Source organism: Ruditapes philippinarum, unplaced genomic scaffold, assembly GCF_026571515.1.
Source record: "Ruditapes philippinarum isolate M1 unplaced genomic scaffold, ASM2657151v2 ctg6595_1_1_1_1, whole genome shotgun sequence".
In the NCBI taxonomy this organism is placed as follows: domain Eukaryota; kingdom Metazoa; phylum Mollusca; class Bivalvia; order Venerida; family Veneridae; genus Ruditapes; species Ruditapes philippinarum.
In genome coordinates this window covers 1,700-23,966 of record NW_026852473.1, presented here as the reverse complement: position 1 = coordinate 23,966, position 22,267 = coordinate 1,700, and the positions used below count along the sequence as shown (strand labels likewise).

General features: G+C 29.5%; 1 protein-coding gene across 1 annotated transcript in view; it reads right to left on the bottom strand.

The window, feature by feature from the left end:
- Nucleotides 1-21,863, bottom strand: part of LOC132714275 (solute carrier family 22 member 4-like) — a 44,558-nt gene extending 22,695 nt beyond the window's left edge. The window contains exon 1 of the mRNA XM_060697108.1: nucleotides 21,646-21,863. The gene's annotated coding sequence lies outside the window, so the exon portion shown is untranslated. The remainder of the gene's footprint in view (nucleotides 1-21,645) is intronic.
- Between the last annotated feature and the right edge of the window lie 404 nt (nucleotides 21,864-22,267).

Genomic DNA, 22,267 nt, shown 5'->3' with positions numbered 1-22,267 from the left:
TTTGGGAACGTCTACTATCAAATTACCAAGGTGAAAATTACTTGAGTCAGACAATAGTTTAAAGCCTGAATAGACAACAGGGATGTGCAGACTGGCCTGACTGTATTGGTGGTCAACGCTTATCAGTTTTTGTTTCTGCATAGAAAGGGTTTACCAAAGCCATTTGCTATCAACATAGAATTTATACTGTTAATCATGATCAAATATTGAACATAGTCATATGTTTTAAGATTATGCAGTTTTCCTTCTAAGTTGCATGAAAACCGTTGTCATGTTTTGTTCTATCCGTTGTTGTTTTTATTTATGTGTTTGCATTTTCTAAAAAAAAATCTCGCTCATAATTTTGATCGTTTTATTTTTTTTTTATTTTTTTTTTTTTTTGCTTCTAAACCTTTTAGCAGTAAATGAGTTTTGTTTTTGATTCATTACAAATAAACATGATGCTAGTGAACTTAAAAGCAGTAAAGGAGAACAATGATATTTATATTGATTTACTTAGAATGTTCAAACAGCCAAAACAGATGGAACATTTACAGATGTGCAAACTTCCTTCTCTACCTTTAGCAGCTGCTTTATCATTATTTATATTTCAGAGAAATATAACTATATAATTACTTCAAAGGTACAAATTTAACATATGATTAAATTTCTGTTAGAAGTGGGAAAAAATGTCTGGCTTAAGCTGATGTTACAGGGCTTTGAAATGTTGCACTTCCTATTGTCTTTTCATGGACGCACTCAGTTACACTTAATTTGCAAATGATACATACACATTTGTTTTATTGCTCTCGAAGAATTGCTCCTATACAGAATTTTAAAATGCTAAGAAATTAAGTAAGTCCCTCTTTAAAGATAATGCATAGCTTATAACCAAATTATCCAATATAAAAAAAAACAGATTAATTAAATAAAAGCTTATAAGCATTTGTAATAAGTAACTCTGTATGACTTACTGACAATGCATTTTTAAGTTTATGGGAAGCATAAAATGTAGGTTCAGCCCATTCAATTACGTCTTTACACTTTCAAGAACATAATGAAACGTTAAAAACTATATACCATTATTTTAATGATCTTGTTAGCACTTTGAAGGCTACAATCATGCATTAGGGATAACAAAATATTCTGAAAACATTAATTATTATTAATGCAGACGATAATTTGCTGAGGTCATGCAATTTAAAGCTACCCATTTGAAAAAATATCTCTATTTTTTCTTATTAGATTATACATTTGGGGAATCCATGTTTATGTCATACAATAAAGTACGGTTACCATGGTAACTTCAATACAATACTGAAGTGTTTATTCTTAGATACCTTACTTTGTATAATAAATATTAGAAGAAAAAACTTATTTTATCTTTTCATTTTTTGATACTCAGAATGGCTGAGAGTAATAGTAATTTAAACATATTATTAAGTTAATATGTAAATGAAATTATTAAAGAAAAAAACCATTTTGAATAAAATGAAACAACGCAAAATGAATAGATGTAAATGAAAGCAACAAATTATTTGCGTTTCATTACAGTTTTCGATCATGTTTTTAATTCTGACAAGAGGAATTTTCTAATGCAAACCATATGTGAATTATGCATATTAATGTCGGATTTATCTTTGTAGTAAACATATTTTCTTTGCACACACATTTTTGTATAATATATATATATATTATTACATGATCTAATTATAGCTGCAATCTCATTGGTCCAAACAGTAGTCAACAGAACTTTTTATAGAATCATATTCACTGGGTGTAGTATATTTACTTTGTGAATTTGATTTTTCCAGTCTAAGATAATATTGAGACTCATATTCAATGACCATATACCGTAGACTGTCAATAACGCGGGCTTATCAAAAAATAATTGTTGCGTTTTGTTCTTTATTGTATATTTCTCGATTAAAATATTATTATTTTACAATCATAGTTAAAGGTTACATCGCAATGATGAGTATAAACTTGAATTCCTTTTACATACACAGCGTTCGCGTAGTTGTTGAACGCCTTACACGTGCGTCTTTTTTCCCACGCTTCAACGAAACAGCCAAAGGTTTACATGTATAACGTTGTACTTTCTGTGATTTGCTTTTTCACATAATTAAACAATTATTGACTATAGTCTGTCCCATCAAATTTGAACATTCCATTTTTTATTTAATATAATAGTAAAATCATTTAAATTTATGTCATGTTAACCCTGACGTCAATATCTCTAGGCATGTTTTTCATTTTTTTCATAAAGTCAGTAATATAGTCAAAATGTTAAAATTATATTTTTTCCCGTTGAGTTACGTTGTAACCTGACGTGACGTCCATTTCAAAATGGCGGCGCCCATATAGACGTCATTTAGGGTTCGTCTCACAATTAGCGTGAAATGTACTCGGTAATTTAAAAAAAAAATATATTATTATTTACTTCCTGATCAATAGTTAAATGTTCTCATTAAAATGAAAAATGACAACAAAGTTGGTATCAAAAAGGCAATTTTACTAGCAAACCATTATTAAATTTTAAAATAATCAAAATCATTTGAAGTGAAAATATCAGTAAGCTTTATAAATAATTACACACAAAGATTTAATTAATTACCATGATATGCTGTCCTAATTTATATTTTTAAGAGAGAAAAAAGAACAATAAAGTGATTGATTAGATAGCTTTTTAATCAAGCGCGTATCTTGAATACCGCAACGCGTCGTAGGGGAACGGGAACACTAGCTAGGAAACTATAAAAATGGTTCTTCGCTATTTAATGTTTAATTTACATAATTCTGTAGTTGTCTGAATTCTGTCCATAAGTGTGTACCACGTCTATTCAAAAATAAATAAATTGACGGATACAAAAATATGTTACCCTTCTTATTTCGGGTGCGATGTTCGTGCGCTAACGAGAGAACACAGACTCGCGTTCAAGGAAAATGTACATTATAAGAATATAACATATAGCGTTCTAGTTTAAGCAATCACTTTAAGTTCGTAAATACAGATTTAACCTTCCGTCTCACAATTCAACAAAATGTTCAGAAATACCGGCAGTGATTTGAAATTATTAAGAGTAAGTTTGAGTTGGCGACAATACGTGTTTTTTGTAGACTCAAAGTGTTACATATGATAATTTTGTTAATATGAAGGGTAGATCGAGTCAAAGAGAAACAGCGAGTGACGTTCTCAATAATTTTAGCCTTCCTAAAATTTGAAAATATTCAGTGAAAAAAAAAGAAAACAATAGATCTAGCATATTTTTCGCGGGAGAAAAAATACCGCGTATTGTATATTTTGTCGCTAAAAGAGTAGGATTTTCAGAAGTCTTGAACAACGAGGTAATATGTAGGGAAATTATTTCTGAGAAATATATAAAATAGTTTAAAAATATAAAATCAAAACGAATATTATATGTAATTAATGGAAGAAGTATTGCACTGTTGTAGATTCATGTCATTAAGTTTGTTTAAAATTATTTTTAAATAGTAGATCTAGATCTATCAAAAGTTTTTTATATTATTAATATGAATTGAAGGTGTAATTTTTACAGTTGCAAAATCTGGGTATACAAAAATTATTTTAAATGCCATCAAGGCAAGTTTATCTCAACGCTTAAAATTATCTGTTTGAGGTTACATATGCCTAACCGCCCTCTGTCAATGCCGCAACTGGAATCATCCATATAAAGCGCGAGGCATTTTTGTTACGTCATATATTTCGTAAATTGTTGTTGACGTCATAAAGTTTTTTCGTCAGGAATCCATATGACCATAAGCATTGTGATGTTGACAACTAAAATTGATGGGCCGTTCTTGAATTATGGATTTGGAACATGCTGGATTATGATGTGTTTCATTTACATATTTCATTTGCTAACCCAGATAAATCCACAATTGAACAATGCTTTAATAATGAAACGGATTATCTGTTTAAAAAATCTGGATCATCAAAAGTGTAGGAGTCATGTCATTCAGCCTTCAGGATTTTTGAAGCTAAAAAGTGGGAACTACGGAACTGGATAGAAACTGGCATGAAGGAATCTTCAAAAATGCGAATTTGTAGTGACTTTTATAAAGTTCATACAGTAGGAATTCTATTCATCTTAAAAGTAAGTGCAATTTCTAGATCTACTCCATGTGACTCGGTGTTCTTGTTGCTTATTTTTCATTTTTTAAAGTTTTCCATCATGCATTACAACTAAACTTTGACATCTTGTAGATCCAGCTGTGTAAAATAATCATGAAATGACCCCGAGAACCTCATGTATATTTTAGAAACATTACACGTGCTTTCTCCCGTTCATCTTCAAATGAAGAGTACTTCGGCAATGGCTACGGAAAATAAACAACAGAGGTTTGCCATAGAGAAATCAAAAATTTGCTTTCACAAGAAAAGTAGACACTTAAGAGTAAAATCCTGAAATATCTCGAGGGTGACTTTTTTTAAGTTTACAAAAAAGTTTTATTTTTTATTCAACGTCGTTTTGTTAATTCATACCAGGCAAAAGTTCATTTCCATTTTTAATCATAAAATGGGACAGACTATAGTGTGCTATTGAATATGATGGTGATATTCACCGGCAGAAAATCATATTGACCAAGGCTATCGCCTGCCGGTAAATATCACATCATATTCAATGGCACACTAGTCAATAATTATATAATATATATAATAGCAGATTTATCATAGATCTGTTAAAATTACTTTCAAACGGTAATTGCTTACAGAGTTTCATGGCACATCATATTCTTTACTTAATATATCTAGTAGAAATACATTATTCATCCAAAATATCAATAACGAAACGAATAAAAACGAAGTGTAAATGGTGTATATACAGGTAAATGTCAAATAACTTTGCACTTTGCCATCAATGTTTTTAATTTGATAGTTTGCTTCTAAAAATGGACAATCTTTTTTTCAGCAGTTTTCAAATTTTATTCTTGACATTTGTCATTTTAAACTATCGGCAAATTAACATACATGTAGTCAATCTTTTGAGATACAAAACTAATTCAGCATGTTATAAGCACAATGTCACGTTAAACATAACATTATAACTGATCATTTAACTTTTCTCTCTTTTCTTCTGTAAGCTTATCTTTAATTCTTGCATTTCCGGTTCATTTAGTGTAAAACAGTTTTTGACTCTTTTTCAATGAATTCACACAATCACAGAATGGTATATTGAAAATATAAATTTTATTCTAAACATTATTTAGGTACCTTAAATAAATCTACAATCAACCGGAAATACTAATATTCTTTGAAACTACATAAGCAAAGAAAAGAAAGTAAAACAAACCATGAGAGAATGAAATTAACAACAAATATAAAGAAAAAAGCACAAAAGAACAAAATTAATGTTATCAACAACAAGTAATTTTGTAAATGCGAGCGTTAAACAAATTATGTTTACAGAATGAGCTGAAATTAAGCAAAACATATTACCAGGCTTGTCTGATTATTGCATCACTTACAATAACGTATTTGACATTTGATAACATAAGCGATTAGCCTTTCGAAACCGAAAGTGATTAGCATTTGCCAACAATACAGAGCAAGGGTCTATACTGTTGCAGCTTTATCGTTAATTTGATAAAGAAATTTAACATTCAAGTTTAATATTATTTAGAAATGTTTCTTCATTTCTATTACACAAGGCACATACTTATGGGCTTGCTGAGTTGTTACATTTTTTAAAACTGATTTGAAGAGAATCTAATGAACTGGACTGCGTTGTTTAAAATGTAACATATAACTATGCATTTGCACTGAAGCAGAGTTTATGCAAGTGATATCACATGGTCACGTGTTTAATAAAGTCATTCTCACTGCCTTTTTAAAGAATTTCTTGTTTGGTTTAGTGCATTTCTTCTTTTCTCATATAATTTTTCTTTTTATTCCTATGTGTTTGTTTGTTTTCGTGTGAATAAAAACAAGGACAATTTTTAATCGAATAGGGACATCATGGTAAATACCATAAGTTTAATATTATTAACTGAATATCATATCATAAGCAAATATCCAACTTGCATTTGAAGGAGTAAATAAAAAAGAAAAAAAGACAAGAAAAAAATCAAAACAACTTCAAGATCGATGTATGTCTATTACCAGTGAGATATAGAATTTCCTTTGTTGATAAATTAAAGCATTTTTATCTTCCGTATTTATATTGATAATTTAATTCAGCCAATGTATGTATGAGCTATCTGAATAAGTACTAGGCAAATATAACCAAGAAATTAAGAATATCTTAATTGTATAATAATAAACATCATTTCCGTACTGATACAAGAAATTTGCTACTCATTACAATATGTGAATCAATATCAGCCAAAGATTACTAGTTCCAAAGTTTACGTAATTGAACACAATGCACTAAAGTTATCCGCAATCACGAACAAGTGATCTTCAGTTTTGTTTACAGAAATTTAATTATATGATACAATACATTTATTATTTTAATGTCAAAGCTGTCTGACAATAATAACGGCACATATACTAAACTTAAATAAAACAGCATACAAATATTGAAATAAACGGAATAGAAACACTTAATTGGCATAAAAAATGCATGATCATTTTTGACGACATCATAAAAACAATGTTGGGATGGAGTTCTGTAATCAAATAAGTACTTTACTAAAAATGGCTATAGTGTTACATATGTATCAACATGTCGGCATTTATTGTTGGTGCCGAAAATCTGCGACAACGTTGTATGACTGTTTGATGAAAGGCAGTTATGTTCATAACTGAACAAAACGATTTTATCACTGGATATCACCTTATATTAGGTATTTAAATGTATTAGCGAAAAATTACAAAGTTGTATTGCAAACTCACAAAATAATATATTTACCACCTTAAAAAGTATTCAAACACCCAAACAGATGGAAAACTTACAGCTGTGAAAACATTCTCTTTGCCTCATTTCGTTTCTTGAATCAAAAGCAAGTGCTTTACAAGGATGTATCTTTTAGGAATTAAACTGTTTTATAAATTTCATGGCACATGGTCCAAAGCGAATAATATATATGATTTAATCTTGTACCAATATTTTAAAAATGAAATTGATTGACTTAAGCTGGTGATTGTGAGCGTGAGTAATGATGCATTATTATTGTCTCCCAAGAAAAACGCAGTAAAAATTGTAACTGCAACATTGATTTATTGATTTTTTATTGCTGCATCAGGACAATAATATAACTGAATTTTAAATTGTTAGAAATAGACTAAAGATATAAATATACTATAATATAGAGTAATTTTAGTTACGAAGCAAATTAAATGCACATAACAAGCGCCAGATGTAGCAACAGCCAGCAAAACAACCTCTTTTCAATTTCCAAAAAATAGCGTGTATATAATAAGAACCACTCATTTAATGATCTTATAAGTGTTACGTAGGCCACATTATTCCCCATAGGGAATATTCGACATTTTCTGATATACTGGTCATTATTGTAACAAATGATAATTTGCCGAAGTCATGCATTTTAAAAGAGTTCTATTTTTATGTTGGTCACACATTAAGGGAATTGTTTCGGTCTCAGACACAAGTATAGAGTCAGCCTCTATATAATTTTGTCAGACTGTACACTGTTGGTTGACTCATTTAGATTTCCTTCTCTTAAAATCCCTTAAATAAATTCATAATGGACAGCATCAAGATAAACAAGTCAGTTTTAGAAATTCAGCAGGGTAATGTTTATTTACGCTATACGACACAGTGTAATTATTGATCATTAAACCTTGCTGACGCACATATGTTCACATATCAAGTACATGAATCCATTTTAAACGCACATTATTCCTCAGAAACGAATCATTGTTTCATTCAACATGAGAGATATATATTTTAATAACGGGTTTTAGATCATGTTTAATGCTTTTCACTTAAACAAAGTAGTGCTGAATGTGATTTTATTTGTCGCAAAGTAGCAAAATATAAACACAAAATAGTATTTTGACTTCCATACAAAATACTAAATCACTTAAATAGTACTAATTGCCAAAAAGCCAAAATGCAAAAGATGATTCAGGTAATTGGCCATTGAGTAACTTTTTGAAAACAATAGAAGAACACCCAAAAAAAAAAAAAGATTTTAGAAATAAAATGAAAGCATTTCTGTTGCATTATGGATCTTTAAAAAAGTTTATAAAGTTTGTTTTTGTAATGAATTCGCAAATAATATAATCAAAGATGATGATATTTTTAACGTTATTCTGGTACCTTTTAAGATTGTTAGTTATAAATTTACAATCCCCCGCGAAGACTAAATTGTTAACCCGATTAGCGAAGAGCAAAGGGTACATTAAATTAACTTAGGACTTAAAGGTATAAATCATCAGGTTTTTCTGAATATTTTATCACATATAGGTTATTTCGGACGTTTTCACAAGAATTAGTATCAATCTGGAAACATGCTGCATTATTTGCAATTTGTTGTTGGAGTTAAGATTTACAACGGCATCCATGCAAATACATTTGTGGTCAGTAATCAGCGTTTACATTGTTACATATTAAGTATGGTATTTCATTTCTCAGCGCTTTTTTATTTTTACTTTTTTCTTTTATGTATTTCTTATTCATTTCCAAATCTTTGATTCTAGATTGATTAAAATTTTTCGTTTGTTTAAAACATCAACAAAAAATGTTTAACGATTTAATATGAACATCATGGGTAACATAATCATGTTTGAAATACCACAGATTAATGTCAAATATCTAACATGCATATGCATGAGTAAATTCAATAACAAATAACACAACAACAAAATGGAAGTAATCTCAATAGTAGACTTAATATGGCAAATGTTTTTAAATATTTTTTTCCAAGATATCTGCCTCTTTTTGAATGGTTGAACGAACGGGGTTCTACAGGAGAGATTGATGCATGGCAGGTCAACAATTTTGCTACCACTGATGCCAACATAGCCTTTAACTCTTAGCATATCTAAATAATATAATTTATGTAACACTGGATTATAAGTTAGGTAGTGTGAGCAATTGCAGGAGAAGTAAAAATGATTATGTGGTTCAGAGCCAATTCAATTACATAAAATTTATTGTAAAATTCATTATATTATGTAAGTGTAACATAAGAAAGCATTACGCTTACAATATTTCTCAGTTGTTGTATTTTTGCAAGTAAATCAGTTTTATACGAATCGATTATCAATATATGTGGTTTCACGGTTATAAATGAGAACAGTTACACATCTTCGTTTTTTATTTAATCAAGTATTAAATAAAATGACATAAGCTGCCTATTCATGTTATTTTTTATAAAATATGAAAAACAAGATCATCAAGGAAAGGCAAGACCGTTTAAACAAACATTGTTAGTTCAGATCTCAAGAGTCTCACTTTATCAAAATATCCAAGAATTCGTTTCAAACAATTTTACATAAAATAGCAACTCGTGTCACATAATTGTCATTTTGTGAAATGTACATCAGTGAATTTAGAATTTTGGCAAAATACAAAAAATCATACGCAAGTGAAATCAAATTAAGATTCTCCCTCAAATCACAACTGCGCTTTTGCCATTTTCTTCCGCTTCAAATCCCTATTGGCAATGGGTGTTATCAACACCAAACCATTCCCAGCTTTCATTTTTGGAACTGTCTGCTATCAAATTACCAGGATGAAAATTTACTTAGGTCAGACAATAGTATAAAGCCTGATCAGACAACACGGATGTTTAAACTGGCCTGGCTCTATATTGGTGGTCAAGGCTAATCATTTTTTGTTTCAGCAGAGTAAGGGTTAGGCTTACCAAAGACATTTGCTATGAACATAAATTACATTTCATGTCAAAATAAACTAAATAGCCTGTTAAATATTGAATTCAGTCATGTGTTTTAAGATTATGCAGTTTTCCTTTTTATTGCATGAAACCTTTGTTATACTTTTTTCTATGCGGCTTTTTGTTGTTGTTATTGTTGTTGTTGTTTATATTTTTATGTCGCTCATAATTTTCTTAAAAACTAATTTTGAGTGTTTTTCGCTTCTAAACCTTTCAGCGGCCAATGAGCACAGTGTAAATTGTTTTTATTCATTACAAATAAACATGATACTAATGAACTTAAAAGCAGTAAAGGAGAACAATGATATTTATATTGATTTACTTAGAATGTTTCCAAACAGCCAAAACAGATGGAACATTTACAGATGTGCAAACTTCCTTCTCTACCTTTAGCAGCTGCTTTATCATTATTTATATTTCAGAGAAATAAAACTATATAATTACTTCAAATGCACACATTTAAAATATTATTTAATTTCTGTTAGAAGTGGGGAAAACAATGTTTGGCTTAAGCGTTTGAAATGTTGCACTTAATATTGTCTTTTCAAGGACGCACTCAGTTACACTTAATTTGCAAACTTTACGATTGCTCTCAAAGAATTTCATTTCTCCTTTACAGAATTTCAAATGCTTAGAAATTAAGTAAGTCCGTCTTTAAAGATAATAGATAGCTTAAAACCAATATCAAAACGATAGATAAAATAAATAAAAGCTTTAAAGCATTTGTAAAAAAAATATAAGACGAATTTTGAAAGTTTTTGATAAAATAAGTAACTCTGTATGTCTTACTGACAACGCATCTTTAAGTTTATGGCAAGCACAAAATGTAGTTTCAGCCCATTCAATTACGTTTTACACTTTCACGAACATAATAAAATGTTAAAAACTATATACCATTCTTTTAAAGATCTTGTTAGCACTTTGAAGGCTACAATCATGCCTTAGGGATAACAAAATATTCTCTGGAAACATTAATTATTAATGCAGACGATAATTTGCTGATGTCATGCAATTTAAAGCTACCCATTTGAAAAAGTTATCTTATTTTTTTCCTATAAGATTATGCATCTGGGGAATCTATGTTTACGTCATACAATAAAGTACGGTTACCATGGTAACTTCCAAACAATGCTGAGGTGTTTATTCTCGGATGTCTTACTTTGGATAATAAATATTAGAAGGAAAAACTTATTTTTATATTTTCATGTTTTGATACTCATCAGCATCCTCATATAGTCATTATGGAAAAAGAATTATCAAAGAAAATCTATCCATCTTAAAATAAAATTAAACGATACCAAAGGAATAGACAATTGCGTTTCTTTACATTTCTCGATCATATTTTTAATTTTTGACAAGGGAGTAGGGAATAGGAAATGTTCTAATGCAAGAAACCAAGATGGAATAAATATATGAATTATGCATATTAAACAACTGATTTGCCTTTGCAGTAAACATATTATTTTTGCACACACATTTTTTTTGTATATTTTGAACAGATTTAATATAGATCTATTAAAATTGCTTCCAACCAGCTATTTCTTCCTTTAACTGGAGTCAGATTTTCAAAGCACTTATTATATTCTTAACTAAAAGAATATTGTAGAATTACACTTTTATAGTGAGATTATGCTCATCCAAGTGTTAATGGTGTATGTACAGGTAAAAGTCAAAAATACTTTAATATACTTTGCCATAAATGTTTCCAATTTGATATTTTGCTACCAAAACATAATCAGTGACTAACTTGAACTACGAAATTTCTCTATATATTTTTCGTAATTTATAGGTAGAGCGGGACAATATTTTTCGTAATTTATAGGTAGAGCGGGACAATATTTTTCGTAATTTATAGGTAGAGCGGGACAATGTTTCTTTTTTATATTTAAGCAGTTTCAAAATTCATTTTTAACATTTGTCATTTTAAATTATTGATCAATCATCATTGATACAGTCAATCATTTTAAAAAGCATACTTTTTTGTTTAAACTAAACATAATATTTTAACTGATTTTTTTACTTTTCTCACTTTTTTTTCTGTACAGTAAAGTGTCTTTAAAAACATTCAAGTTTTTGCATTTCATGTTTATTTAGTGTTCAACAGGTTTTGACTTTTGCCAATGAATTCACACAATCAAAGAATGCTTTATTCTAAACATTATTTAGGCACCTAAAATAAATTTACAATTAACTGCAAAGACTCGCTGTGCATTGTTTTAAAGTATAATAAACAGAAAAAGGTATAATAAACCATGAGAATATAAAATTAACAACGAGTATCAGGAAGGAAGACACTGACACTTTATTACAAAAATAATGTTATCAAGGTAAGCGTTAATCGAATTGTGTTTACAGAACGAGCTGAAATTAAGTAAAACATATTATCAGGCTTTGCTGAGTATTATATCATATATAATAACGTTATTCATACATTTGACAACTTTAGCACTTCCGAAACCAAAAGTTATTAGCCTTTTTTTACCAATGTAAGGCAAAAGCCCATACTGTTGGTAGCTTTATCGTTAATTTGAAAAAGAAATCAGTTTAACTTTCAAGTTTAATATTATTTAGAAATGTTTCTTCATTTTTATTATACGAGGCCTTGTTGAAGTTATTATGTTTTTTGCTAAATATTTCATAGATAATCAAATGAACTGGAATGCGATGTTTAAAATGTAACATATGAATATGCATTTGCACTGATGAAGAGTTTTTGCAAGTGATATCACATGGTCACGTGATTAATAAAGTCATTCTCAATGCCTTTCAAGGGGTTTCTTGCTTGGTTAAGTGCATTTTTCTTTATCTCATGTTCTTTTTATTTTTTATTCTTATTTGTTTGTTTGTTTTCATGTTAATAAAAACAAGGACAATTTTGAATCAGATAGGAATAGCATGGATAATACCATAAGTTTAATGTTATTAACTTCATATCATATCATAAGCAAATATCAAACTAGCATTTGAAGGAGTTCATCAAAAAGAAAAAAAAGAGAACAAAAAATCAAAACAACATCAAGATCGATGTATGTCTATTACCAGTGCGATATAGAATTTCCTTTGTTGATAAAGTAAAGCATTTTTATCTTCCGTATTTATACTGAAAACTAAATTCAGCCAATGTATGTATGAGCTATCTGAATGAGTACACAAATATAACCAAGAAATTTAGAATATCTTAATTGTATAATATATAAACATCATTTCCGTACAGATACCGGAAATTTGCTAATCATTGCAACATGTGAATCAGTATCAACCAAGGTTATTAGCGCGAAAGATTACTAGTTCCAAAGTTTACGTAATTGAACACAATGCACTAAAAGTTATCCACAATCAGGAACAGGTGAACATTACTTTTATTTACAGAAATTTAATTATATGATACAATTAATTTTTTTAATGTCAAAGCTGCCTGTCACAATATTTCAAATAAACGCCACATATAATTAACTTTAAATAAAACAGCATACAAATATTGAAATAAACGGAATAGAAACACTTGGCATAAAAATACATGATCATTTTTGACGACACCATAAAAATAATGTGGGGTGAGGGTCTGTAACTAAATCATTAATTTACTAAATATGTCTATAGTTTTATCAACGTGTTTGTGCCGAAAATTTGCGGCAACCTCGTATGACCGTTTTATGAAAAGCAGTTATTTCAGTACTGATCACGACGATTTTAATCACTGGAAATCACCTAATATTAGGTATTTAAATGTATTAGCAAAAGATTGAAAAGCTGTATTGCAAACTCACAAAACAATGTATTTACCTCCTTAAGATGTTTTTAAATATTAAGAAAACAGACTCATTTTATCATTTCGTTTCTAGAAATCAAAAGCTGCTGATTTATTAGGAATAAAACTTACAAACAATTTCATGGTACACTGTCCAGAACGAATTACACATATGATTTAATCTTGAACCAATAGTTTGAAAATGAAATTGACTGCGATTTAAGCCGGTGCTTGGGAGCGTGAGCAATGTTGCATTTTCATTGTCTCAAAAGGAAAGATTCAGTGAAAATTGTAACTGCAACATTAACTTATTGATTTTGTTTATATTGCTGCCATCGGACATAATATTACAGAACTTTGAGTGGTTTGGAATATACAGTGAATTCTAGTTATAAAGTAAATTTAATGCCCATAACAAGCGCCAGATGTAGCAACAGCCAGCAAAACTACCTCTTTTCAATTTCCGAATAATAGCGTGTATATAATAAGAACCACTCATTCAATGATCATATAAGTGCTACGTAGGCCACATTATTCCCTGAGGGAATATTCGACATTTTCTAGATATACTGGTCATTATTGTAACAGACGATAATTTGCCGAAGTCATGCATTTTAAAAGATTCTCTATTTTTGTCTTGGTCACAAATTGAGGGAATTATTTCGGTCTCAGACACAATTATAGAGCCAGCCTCTATATAGTTTTGTCAGACCTGTTGGTTGACTAATTCATATTTCTTTCTCTTAATATCCCTTAAATTAATAATAGATAGCACCAAGATAGGCAAGTCAATTTTAGAAATTTAGCAGAATAAAGGTTAGTAATGCTATTCGACACAGTGTCATTACTGATCATTAAACCTTGCTGACGCACAAATGTTCACATACATATCAAGTGTTTCAATTAAAAAAAACGTTTAAGAAGTTTTTTAATGAAATTGCAAATAACACAATCAAAGATTATGATATTTTTAACGTTTTGAGATTGTTAATTACAAATTTACAATCCCCCGCAAAGACTTAATAGTTTATTCGATTAGCAAAGAGCAAAACGTACAGATTCATCGTGGAATTAGAAACTTTATTACAAGCAAGAAATTAATATTTTACGATAGGAAAGCGTCACTAATACACATATAAAGAGCACCTTTAAGATGCTACATCAGTGTTTCTTAAATTTAATTAACTGAAGTCCTTTATGGAGGATATGAAAGATATAAAGGTTTTCCTGAACATTTCATCACATACACTCAGATGCACTTATAACCCGAAACACATTTTTCGGTATAAATTGGTTATGGACGGATTTTGTTCAAATTTGGACCATACGAAATTCTACATTTAACTTACCACTTAGAATTTTATTTACAATTCATTGACAAGAAAAAATGAAAAAATAACTAAATAATTTAGCTAACGTAAAATGAAAAATCACAGAATGGCTGTAAAAATCGTAACAAAATGAACAATCTCTGAATCCCACAAAAATCTGCATGTTAACCAGTTGTAATACTTTGTGTGTCCTCCCATGGCTATAACACCTCTTTCTCAAGGAAATGACATGGTTTCTCACGAAAGCTTGGGGAAAATTTCTCCATTCCTGAAAAAGGGGTTGCTGAGTTCCAGCAAATTGTGGGATGAATTTAACTGGCGTGTGAAAGCGACCAGTAGCTCCTCGCAATTTGTAATTAAGTGCGTCTGAGTGTATGGGTTATTTTGAACATTTTCTAAAGGATTATTATTAATTTTGAAACATGGTGCATTAATTGCAGATTGTTTTTGGGAGTTTGGATATATAACAGCATTCATGCAAAGACTTTTATTGCTTTGTTTTGCATAGCTTTCACAGCTGAATCCATGTCAGTAATCACCGTTTACATTGTTTCTAAAGTAAGGTATTTCATTTTTCAGCGCTTTTTCATTTTTATTTTTCATTTACGGTATTTTTTATTCATTTCCAAGTTTTTGTTTTTAGACTGATTAAACTTTTTCATTTATTTAAAACCTCAATAAATAACATGTTAAACGATTTAATATGAACAAAATTGGTAATACAATTATGTTTAAAATGCTACATATCATTGTCAAATATCTTAGCTAGCATATGCATGAGTAAATTTAATAACAAATAACACAACAAAATTGAAGCAATCTCCAGAGTGATGTCCTTCCTTGATAAGATATGATATCCAATTCGTTTTCGTCGATAAGTTAAAGTAAATTCCAATTTCTATATTCATATTGTAATTTCATATACAGGATAAGCTCATACTAAATATTAAATATTGGTGAATATTTGCGTAACTTCAACAAAGAAATTTAGAATATCTTAATTATATATAATGAATAAACATCACTTCCGTACATATACCGGTAATTAATTAATCATGACCTTTTTGAGCCTTTATTACTAATAACATCCTCAGGTTATTAACGCAACAGTTTACGTAATTGAACCAAGCTAGTGTACTAGAAGGCATTTGCAGTAGAAACAGAACAATTTGAAATTTATTTACAGAACTTATCTTTAATCAATATATTTTTAAAAAGCAGCAAAGCAGCCAAAAACACAATTTGAAGTTAAAGTGACATTATGCTCATATTTTCATAGTCAAGTTGAGCTGAATTGACTTAATATTTCAAAAGATTGACTGTCAAAATGGTGTTTAACCAACAGTTGATATTGGAAAATGTTTACGATAAAATTATAAATCTGCCTAAAATTTAAAAAGGCTACCCCACTCTTTTTAAAGACTAAGCGTTATAAGTAAATTCTAATGGTTATTTACAGAAATTTTGCTTGAATCTGTGTGTTATTTATTGTTTATGGGAGCTTAATTATTAAATTAAAAGGAATTGGCAAAATAAAAACTTTTTTTGATCTTCACCCGGTCACTATATACCTATGGATGGACATAGTGTCACTTTAACATCATAAAGACTTGTAAATACCTTAAAAAACGCTTAATAAAACGTATGAATACTAATACATTTGTTAAAAATCTCATTTATTGGGTCGTAAAAGAAAAAAAGACAGAGATTTTCCTGTAATATAATGATTTATTTATCATAATGCTTGTAGTTTAAGTCATATTAGGATTGCAATTCTTTTCAGAAATGATCATAACGCTTTGATGTCATCTTATATTAGGTATTAATAGATATTCCCAAAAAAATGCAACGCCAAATCTCAAACTAACATAAATACATATTGACCTACTTACAGCGTTGACAGTATATCATAAAAGAAGATAGACACGGTTTACCACAGTTTACGACAATCTTATGTTTGGACTAATATAAAAGAAACAAGGACAGATCGCAAGCTCATCATATAAACGTTCTGACCGACAAAATATCTTCCTGACATTAAACTATGATCATTTAAGACGACAGACATGGATCAACGCACTTTTTGATATTTGATATATCGGCAAGAACGACACAAACGCATATTAAATACATATTGACCTTCTTAAAAGAGATAAAACATTTATTTTCATTTGTGTAAAAAAGCGTTCTCTTTCTTTTCGTCAAAAGTAGCTGTTTTACAAGTTTTGCCTTACACATTCCTTCTGGGGCAACACTAAATATATAAAAATGGTTATAATCAGGCGTAAAAGTAGAGGAACCGGAAGCAGATCTATCAATAAAAATATTTATTAATAATAGCTTAGTCAAGTTATCAGAAAAAAAGATGTTGCTGATGACAAATCAGCATTCAATTCTTATATCCCTCAGTGTGTAATAGGAATCCAAACTGTTCAACAATGAAAACCCATGGTCGCTCACTAATGCTCGCTTTTTTTGTTCAGCACTAACAACAGTACGTTGTTTAATTTAACCTCGAAACTGGCAATAACTAAATGGACAATTTAACTTTGAAAAAAGACTATACATACTCTGTCGTTCATTCCCTTTACACTTACACTTTCCGTAGTAAATGAAGGTAGGGACGGAAACAGACTAGACTATACCATTCTTTTGTGATGCAATAAACAATATGGAGGACTAGTCCGATTGAAGAGGGGGGGGGGGGCACAGTGTAATTACAGAAAAGGAAGAAATAATTAAAACAAGCAAGAATGACATTTTTACTGTATATAAGTTGAGGAACTTTGGCACTTTGTTTCGTTTTGTTCAATGATCTCACACATACTGTTTTCTGTCGTCTGCTACTGGTAACTTTGTTAAATTCCTAATATCAGAATGTCTGCGCTCATACAATTTGAATGGAATGAACTGCTATCGTTACGCCTTACGCCTCAGTGAGTTTCATCAATTATAGTTCTTGATTGATCATTAAGACATTAAGACATTACAATATAAAGTAAATAAACGGCATGTTTTTTAAAGAAAACTTTGATTAACCTGGTTCCAATACTTCTTCTTAAGTTGAAAATTAAATGTGGCATAAGCCGGTTCTAGGAATGGGTGAGAATTGAGTGGGTGCTTGGTAATGTTGTACCTCTTAGTTAAAGTGTATCAATATTTATAAAAAAAAGAGATCCCCGTAAGCGCATTTGTAAGACGCGTTTTAGAAATGCCATTTGATATAAAAAAACAAAAACTTTGTATGATTAACTAACTCATCACACAAAGCACATTTTAAGTTAATGGCAAGTCAATTTACACTTTCCGGACAATAACAAAGCGACTTCGTAATAGGCACCATTTCGTAATGATTATGTAAACGCAATGTAGACAATATAATTCCCTTACGGGATATCAAATACATTCTAGACACATTGGTCATTGTCGTTGCAGACGATAATTTGCCGAAGTCATGCGTTTCAAAGTTTCCCATTTGAAAAAGTTCTTCTATTTTTGTCGTGTTAAATGATACATTCAGGAATGAATATTTACGTCATATAATAAAGTACGGTAAAATGTTAATCAAAGCTGAACTAACTAACTATCTAGGATGCCTTACTTTGAATGATAAAAACAGTTGGTAATTTAATTTAATTTTCATATGTCATTGATACTCAGAAATGCATTTTAATCTTTTGCACTTTTCAAAATACTAAAAAATTTTCGATTATGAATTAATAATAAAAGAAAGGTATATACATGTATATTTAAGACTGAAATGTGAATTAATTAAATCGAAATTTGAAGAAGCAACAAGAGCATTTATAATTAACTTTGTAGTTTATAACAAGGTGAGGTAGTGGAGTTTTCTTGCAAAACTTCTTTTAATGAAACCAAAAACAACTGCGAAATCATACATTTTATATGGACATTAACATACGCAAATATTTGACATATGTATGTATACATATTTTAAAAAATACTTGCTTTTACTCCGTTTGATTATCTTGTTCAACAGTTTTCGTGGCTCCACTATATGATATTTTGATTATATTTGAGTAATATTACATTATCTTAAATTGTAGATTTAATTTCGCTTTTAAAATATCGCACCATTACTTATCATAAAAAGGGTCAGACTTTCGCTTCTTTTCTTTTATTCTTAGCTTTGTAAATGAGACGAAAGCCAGTTCAATGTTAACTTCACCAAAGGTGATTGACAACTCATCAAAACTTCTCAATGCGCACAAATAATGAGTTCATTGACTCGGATATCACTACTCGCGGCAAGCTGCCAGAAATAGTTTCTAAAGGAATAGTTTCTAAATGTTGGGATGTAATTCAATTTCTTCCTTTGGAAAAAAACTGCCAAGTTATTTCAAAGTTATTTTAAAATGAAATGCTAGAAAGAGCAATAGTGGGACAAATTAGACTCAAAAGAAATAATTGCTGACTTTAAACTAAATAATTCGCAAAGTTACCAGTACTTTCAGTGCTTTGATTCAGATACTCGTATTACTCGTATACTTGTCGGAACATGCAGACACTTGTATATCATGTTTATTTAATATAAAAATAGATAAAGACTTTCATCAAAGTAGATGATATTTTTAACGTTGCCTAATGCATCGTTATCAATCCCCCGCAAAGACTAAATAGTTTATAGTGTATGTGGAGAACACAAGATACAGACCCATAGGGAGATGGAAATAACAATCATTATTTCTGTAAAAATGCATTACTGATACACCAACAAGAAGCAGAGGATTGTATAGTAAACATAAGTGTCTTTTGAAGTAAATTTCACTAGATGTAATGAAACTTAAAAGATAAAATATCTGGGTCCAGGGTTTTAAAGAAATTCTTTAAGATCAAACCCCTATCTTAGGCATTTGATTGGTCAGCAAATGGCCACAGAATGTACACTGACCAATAAAATCCTGATATTAGAGAAACAAATCTTGTCTTTGGAGCAAGGTTGTATTAAAAAAACATACATAATAAAATCAATTTTACACCTGTAAAAGAGGCAAACCAAGGAAATTAATTATTAATGAGCAAAAAAGCTTTGCACTAACAACATTAATAGCAGCAGCAACAACAACAATAATGGCGACGGCGATGACGACAACATACAAAAGGTACATAGATCAGTGTATCAAAAATATGCATAAAATGTTCTTACATGTGATGTTATAAATAAGTTCAGGATATCTTAAAATATTGATAATTGTTACACAGTCTCTTTGTAAATACAGAAAAAACATGTTTTGAATACACACAAAGTAGATATGCTATGTTTTAAACTCTACGCACTATAGGTGGAAACAATAAGAATATATAGATTGTATTGCCATAAAAAACTGGTACTTTTTTTAAAAAAGCACCAAGTACAAGTTAATGCAGCTTCCCATACACAGTTTGTACATTCTTTTATTCAAATCAAACGTATTCAGGAAGATTTTCGTAGTTTTCAAAAATATTTATACGATAAAAACATATTAAGATGATCATAGTATATATATAAATTACGATAACTTTGAATTTTGATTTGTCAGTTCTTTGAGTTAATGATGTTTTGTATACAAACTAGTACTAGTTTTAGTGATATTTAAAATCAAACAGAGAGGGTGAGTATGACAACATAATGTTGGTTGGTTCTTTAACATGTTTGATGTTGGGCAGTTGTGATATATGCAATATGGTTAACAAGTTAAGTTTATTCCAGAGCTCAAGATCATACCTTAACATCATGCATTCAATTTTTCTACAGAGTAAGTAATACTCTAAGAGTAATTGATTTAAGAGAATTACATGTAAAAGATGCTCAACTTCAATAGATAAAACAGCTATTTGTATATAAATTGAATTGGCTTTGTTGTTTCTTTGATCAATATTTCTGAGGGTTAACCACCGCTCTTGCAGTATGTCTGCAATAATACGGTACGCATTATTACGTAATTAATGCAATCAGTTGCAGCATTTATTTTCTAATAAAGTTATTACACCCATACAATATCGAATTTATTAAACGACGTTAATATAGGCCTACCACCGTAACGCGATATATAATTATGTCAATGAAATCGCTTATAATTATGGTAAACAAATTGTCGGTTTTCTTGAATGCAAATTTCGTTCTTAGATCTTAATCAAGAGTTGTAATAGTAAAATAGCTTCACAAATTTTATTTAACTATATAATCATTCATTTATGGTATCATCACGGGAATTTAAAAGACATGTTTAAAATTAGTTTATGAACTAATGAAATTACAAAGAAAAGAAGTAAAAAGCTTTAACTAGGTTACATAAATTTAAAGCAGTTCTCTAAATTTATTTCTGAAATATTCATTTAAAACAACAACAATATAAACTACTAACAAAACAGCAACAAAAAACTAACAACAGCATAGCAGGACCTGGTGTAAAAGTATACAGGCAAGTGCCCTTGATGAAGTTGCAATATTATTTGTCCATAAGTATTTGTATATTGAAATATATATTTAATGTTAAAATAATAATGAAATAATTGAGATTTTATTAAGATATTATATAAATACATGTAATTGCAATGTGAGTAACTTTTAAAACAATTATCAGCCATCAGCCAATCAAAAAGAAATGCCCAAAATATAAAATTTTAATATGATTTCAATATTCAATAAATAGCTGTTGAATAAAACCGTAAAATCTTGTGCATATTTATTTTTCAATAATTCATTGATGATTTATTTAAATCAAAATAAAATTATTTTTTAAAAAAGCAATCACTCACCCTCAAATTGAAAATAATGATTAAAACATTCCACAAATATATTCCACGATATTTTTTCATTCCATTAATTCATTTCTCTAATAAATCTCATTAACTTCTCCTCTAAAATAAATCCTATTTCTTATAACAAGATAAGATGCGTTTGTATTATTCCTGTCTTGTTTCCGATGCAATCAAACAGGCAGAGGCACATATCTCCACAAATATCGACATCTGAAAGACTTGTACAAAAGTCAAGTTAATCGTCTACCAGAAATTACATAGTACGCTGATATCCGATATTAATAAGTATGAACGGGGGAAAATGATTAATTAGTTATGATGGAAACTGCAAATGTCCGTGCAGTGCACGTGCTTCTAATGTTTTAATAATAGGATAATGGACATGGTGAGTGTATTGTCAGTTTGTTTAACATAACAAATGTCATAACAATACAGGAATGATTTAGGAAGGGACTATTTCTGAGTACAGGAAAGAGCAGTTTCAAGCATTACTTATTTCATGGTTTTTTTTGTAGTTTTTTTTTCTTTTTCAAACATATATTTTATTGCATAGAAATAACTTGTTAAAAAGAAGCATTTATATCTTAATGTATGGCATATTTTTTTCTAATTTAACTTT